Consider the following 6,697-nt stretch of genomic DNA (forward strand, 5'->3'; position numbering starts at 1 on the left):
GCTACAAGTATCATATTCCCAAGAGGATATATTTACACTCCTTGCCGTACCTCCTGAATGGATTAGCGGATTCATTACCCTTTCCTGGTGTTAAGTTGTAGGACGTGACCTGACCTCCTGGGAAAGAATCACTGCATATGCTTATTTTAGTGCCTGGAGATTAAGAAGTATAACTAGCATACCCTTACTAACGACTGAATATCAAAACAGAAAATGAAATGAATCTTTGTGGTAGTGGTTATATCGCATGATAACTCTTTCCCTGGTCATGTTTTGAAAACGATCAGACCAATATCACTAACAATAAAAATACGTCATACAAATCACACTTAATGATGTAATAATTCCCCGAAGAAATTTGGGAGTTAGAATTCTTATTACAGCATTGCCAAATACATTTCCTTTCGCTACATGATTAATTTTGGTCATAATCATTTTGTTTTCTTCCATGAGGCTGAATTTAACTTATATTGTTATTATTTTTAAAGACAATCATAAAGACAACAACAATAATAATAACAGTGGTAACAATAATAATAACAGTGGTAACAATAATAATAATGATGATAATAATAATAATGATGATAATAATAATAATGATGATAATAATAATAATGATGATAATAATAATAGTGACGACAATAATAATAATAATAATAATAATAATGATAACAATGATGATAATGATAATACTATAACTAATGCTATAATAACACAAATAATGATAATGATAATAATGATAATATGATACTCATGATAATACTGATAATCAATTGATGTAATTATATAATGATCTCAATGAGACTATGATAATCATGATAATACAATGAGAATATGATAATAATGATAAAATGTATAATGACATTATAATGATGATAGATAGTAATGATAATAATAATGATAATGATAATAACAATAATGATAAGATATAATAATGAATGACTAATGATAATAATAAAAAAGTAAAAATGATAATAATAATAATAATAATAATTATGATAATAACTATAATAATGATAATGAATAACAATAATGATAATAATAATGATAATAATAATAATGATATGGACTATTAATATTGAGAATAGTAATTTAGATAACAGTAATGCTGATAACAATAATATTGATAACAGTAATATTGATAACAGCAATATCAATAATAATAATATCGATAACAGTGATAATGATAACAGTAATATCAATCACAGCAATATCGATAACAGTTATATTGATAATAGTAATATTGATAACAGTAATATTGATAATAGTAATATTGATAATAGTAATATTAATAATAGTAATATAGATAATATTAATACTACTAATAATAATGATAGTGATGATGATGATGATCATAATAATAATAGTAATAATAATAATAATGATGATAATAATAATAATAATAATAATGATAATATGATAAAATAATATAATAATAATAATAATAATAATAATAATAATAACAGCAATAATAATAATAATAATGATAACAATAATAATAATAATAATAATAATAATAACAGCAATAATAATGATAATAATAATAGTAATATTATTATTATTATTATTATTATTATTATTATTATTATTATTATTATTATTATTAACAGCAATAATAATAAAATAATAGAATAATATAACAGTGAAAATAAAATTATATAAATCTAATAACAAGAAAGTAATAAAATACTAATGGCAATAATAATAATGATAATAATAATAATGATAATAGTAATAATAATAATAATGATAATAATAGTTATGATAATAATAATAATAATAATAATAATAATAATAATAATAATAATAACAATAATAATGATAATAATAATAGTAATAATAACAACAACAATTAATAAGGATAATGATAATAATGATACTGGTAATAATGATACAAACGAAAATGATAATGATAATAATAATAATGATACAAACGAAAATGATAATAATGATAATAATAATGATAACAACAACAATAAGGATAATAATAATAGTAATAATAACAATAATAATGATAGTAATATTAATAGCATTGATAATAATAATAATGATAATAATAATAATAATAATAATAATAATAATAATAATAATAATGATAAAATAATAATAATAATAATAATGATGATAAAATAATAATAATAATAATGATAAAACAATAATAATAATATTATTATTATTATTATTATTATCATTACTATAAATAATTACAAAAACAACAACTACTACAGTAATAATGACAATAATAGTAATAACAACAAAAATAACTAATAGTTTTTCCTTCAACGAATGGATTGGTTTCAGTGAATTTTTGTATACAGTATCTTGCATATAAATTCAATTTATTGATATGGAATATATAATATGATATTTACGAAATAAATGTTTCTAGAAGAGAAAGCGTATATACTAATTTAGCCGCACGTTACATTAAAATGTAATTTTATAACGCATCACCCTTTGTAAAGCATTACGGAATGAATGTAAATTCATGTGTACGTATTTTAATATTTTATTCTGCTCTCAGTATTGTTTCTGTAACTCTTGCTGATATAAGAACCCACCAGTTCATTTTCCGGATTCGCTTAAATGTTTGACCTTATGTGACCTGAGTCTTGGGGTTCCGAGGACAAGTGTTGGAGTTCATTGGTCGAGAAAAGTGGGCGGGGCTTAGAGAACGGGGATTCATCACAGTACATAAAGGGGAAGAAATGAAAATTTCAGACACACAGGACAACAGACACAGTTTCTTCCTCCTCTTCCTCTTGTATCAGAGGGAGGAAGAGGAGGAAGGATTACAACAAGTTACAACAAATGGTGCTTCAAGTCTTAATCATTCTGGTGCACTCCAACAGCAAACATTGAAACAGAAAATACGAAATTCTACAGATCATCAAGTGCTGCAGGTCTAGTCGACAAGCAATAGAAAATTTCTCCTGCTGAATGTATCCATTTTTCCCAATGGAGTCTTGGCGTGAATCCGTTGCTGGTAAGTAATAGCTGTCTTCTGTGTATGCTTCCTCTATAACTGTTTTATTATGAATTTAGCCCTACTTTTATCATCAATATTAAAGTGACATTTTTTTTTTAGCAAATGTGTCCGGATGTAACAGACACAATTAGGTGTTCATCATATAGATATTCGTTGAGGTAAGTTCACAGTAAAATATAATTTGCTTGGTTTATTAGTGTAGTCTGGGTATTGGTAAAATTCAATATTACTAGTGAGTCGTTTGTTTGGGAAATGGTGTTGGTGAGTAGTTTGTTTAGAAAACGGTGTTGGTGAGTAGTTTGTTTAGGAAACGGTGTTGGTGAGTAGTTTGTTTGGGAAACGGTGGTGGTGAGTAGTTAGTTTGTTTTGGGAAACGGTGGTGGTGAGTAGTTTGTTTGGGAAACGGTGGTGGTGAGTAGTTTGTTTGGGAAACGGTGGTGGTGAGTAGTTTGTTTGGGAAACGGTGGTGGTGAGTAGTTTATTTGGAACAATGGTGGTGGTGAGTAGTTGTTGGGAACGGTGGTGTGTGAGGCGGTATTTGGAAAACAATGGTGGTGGTGAGTAGTTTGTTTGGGAAATGGTGGTGGTGAGTAGTTTGTTTGGGACAGTGGTGGTGGTGAGTAGTTTGAAAATGGGAGTACTAGATGAAATAGTTACATGAATTCAAGAGTTATTGCTGATAAGACATGTGAACTACTGGCCATTCATGAATGTATCCCATGGTCACCAAGCAATTTTTTCCACAGACTGAATGACCTCTGGAATCAATCCCCCAAGATGTGCAGATCACCAATAACCTTCCTCATGGATAAAGAACAGGTCGACAACTTCCCAAGGAGGCTCTAAACAAATATATAGGCCTTCTGGAAACTACTGGGCAAACCCTCACCGTAAATCAGATTTAGTTTTAGTTCATCTTTGAGCATCTCGGAACACTTCTAACTCTCTCTGAATATTACTTTATCTGTGCAAAAACTGCTGCTTCTGCTAAAATTCATTGATCATATATACACGCTTTTCATATAATTTCTATTTGTATAAATATTATTTTGTATAATTTTCTTTTTATATTCCGATAACACATGAAACCAAGATTTTATTCCCCTGTCCTATTCTAAGCTAAGGCCCTCTTCTAATGTAAGTTTTAAATTAGTTTTTAAGATTTAAGATTTTAATTTTAATTAGGTCAATGACTTACGTCTACATTGACACGGTGGCCTCCCAGTTAGTGTGAACTTGCAAGATGTATACTAGCGTTAAGGTCGGTGGCTCCCAGTAAGTGTGTTGATCCTGTAGTTAGCGTGTTGAGGGTTGGTCCAGTTGTCGATGGAGGTAAAATGACAGTTTCGGACTATTAGTCAACTAAAATGAAAAATTTACAGCATGTATGTAATTGGGTCCCATGTATAATTATGCGTGGTGACGGTGGGCGAGTGCGCGGATTTGTGCTAGTCTAACATTGTAACTACCTCAGGTATTATGCTTAAGTTTAGGATTAAACCACTTCCTTCTGTTATTGTACGAGTAACTATGCATTATCGTGTGTACAAAGATGAAGTGAAATACCACCCTGAGAAACACTAGGACGTAGTATTCCATTATTCATTTATGTACTATGTAGAATGTCCGACTGCACATATACAGACGGACATACAAATATACATATTTGGTAGAAAAACCCACAATGCAAAAACAAGATTAGTTGAAAATGAGACTATAGTTTCGAAATCTATCTGGGTTCCATCTTCCGGCCAGAAGATGGTATCTTTTTCAATAAATCTATTTAGTTTATGTAATGTGCTTGTTCTGCCATAGTATCGAAGAGTGTTTTACTCATATTTGTATGTAATTGTATGTGCGTATGTGTATATAGGCATTTGCATATGTATGAACATGAAATGGTATTTGTACATTTATACATGTGTATGCTCGTTTTCTTTTTTATGTATACTTATGCATTGTAGTGCAAATGTGGTTAGGTTATAAGTCTCCCTATGCTAGAATCCAAATTGGTGCTTCTAATTAAGGTCCATATGCTGTATTTTTCTCTAATAAATACATGTTACATATACGGTACATTAGTATCATTGTTACTAATAAGACTCGATTGCTTCATGATTCCCTATTCGAATTATTAATCCATTTTATTATGCTATACTATACCAAAGAAATGTTATGTTTTGACCTACAGTGTGTCTGTCTACATTTTTCTTGATATGCTAGAAAGAAATACTGATATGTATCAGCAACACCGCTGTATGCAGCGACATGATTTATTTATTTATCAATCTGAGAATGATGATAGTGATAGTAATGATAATGAAAATATGGATAATGCTGATAACAATGATCATGATAATTATGATAGTAATAACTAGGATAGTGATAATAATGACGATGAAAATAATAATAATAATAACATTGATAATAATAATAATAACATTTGATAATAATAATAATAAAAACATTGGTAATAATAATAACCATAATGATAATAGTAATGATAACAATAATGATGTTAATATTGATGATAAGAATGGTAATAACAACAGTAACAATAAACATAATAAATTTAATGGTAGTGAGAAAAAATGATTATGATATTAGCAATGATGATGATAATTATAATAATAATATTAATGATGATAACAATATTGATGATAATAATGAAATTGATAATGGAAGTGATGATAATATACTTATTATATAGATAATGATAATATGAATGATGAAAACATATGAGAACATAAATAATGAAAATATAAATAATGAAAACATAGATTACGAGAATACAAATAATGAGAATATAAATAATATAGAGTAAATAATAAGAAAATAAATGAAAATGAAAATGATGAGAATATAAATATTGATAATAACAATGTTAATATTAATGATAATAATGATAATCATGATAGTAATAATAATAGTAGCAGTAGTAGTAGTAATAATAAGAATAAGAATAAGAATAGCAATTGCAATAATAATAGTAGTAATGAGGATAATGATCATAGTAATAATTATAGCGATAATGCAATTTTTTTGTAATTGTGAAAATAATATTAAAGTGATAATGATAACAACAATAATAGTAATAATAACAACAACTAAAGGAAAACCACTACTACTACTAGCAGTATAAGTAATAATAATAATAGTATAATAATAATAATAATCATAATATGATAATAATAATAATAATAATAATAATAATAATAATATGATAATAATAATAATAATAATAATAATAATAATAATAATAATGATAATAATAATAATAATAATAATAATAATAATAATAATAATAATGATGTTAAAGACAATGATGGCTGATTTTTAGTCGGTTTTAATAGAGCAGGAAAATATTTCCATTTCATATAATGTTGAATTTTATCTTTCATCTAAATTTAATTTATTTATATGAAGTATGTATTATGATAAGAAATAACCGCTTTAAGAAAAGAAAACGAATGTGTTACAAGCAATTTAGTTTAACGTTGCTTTGGAAATATATAACTTAATGAAACAGGAATTAATATACACATCCATATGTTCGTTTTTTAACATTTTCTTTAATTCTCATTATTTTGTCTAACCTGAATATAAATAGCTGTTCATCATTTCATTTCCGGTTTCGTTAAAATGTTTGACCTTATGTGACTTGAGTCTTAGGATTCCGCGGACAAGTGTGGATTCATTGGTCAGGGA

General features: G+C 26.8%; 1 long non-coding RNA gene across 1 annotated transcript; it reads left to right on the forward strand.

The window, feature by feature from the left end:
* Positions 1-2,735: 2,735 nt before the first annotated feature.
* LOC119574866 lies at positions 2,736-5,063 on the forward strand. Its single transcript, XR_005228912.1, has 3 exons — positions 2,736-2,986; positions 3,089-3,147; positions 3,736-5,063. It is a non-coding gene; the product is annotated as an uncharacterized LOC119574866 (long non-coding RNA).
* The last annotated feature ends 1,634 nt before the right edge of the window (positions 5,064-6,697 follow it).

Source organism: Penaeus monodon, chromosome 7, assembly GCF_015228065.2.
Source record: "Penaeus monodon isolate SGIC_2016 chromosome 7, NSTDA_Pmon_1, whole genome shotgun sequence".
Lineage (NCBI taxonomy): Eukaryota > Metazoa > Arthropoda > Malacostraca > Decapoda > Penaeidae > Penaeus > Penaeus monodon.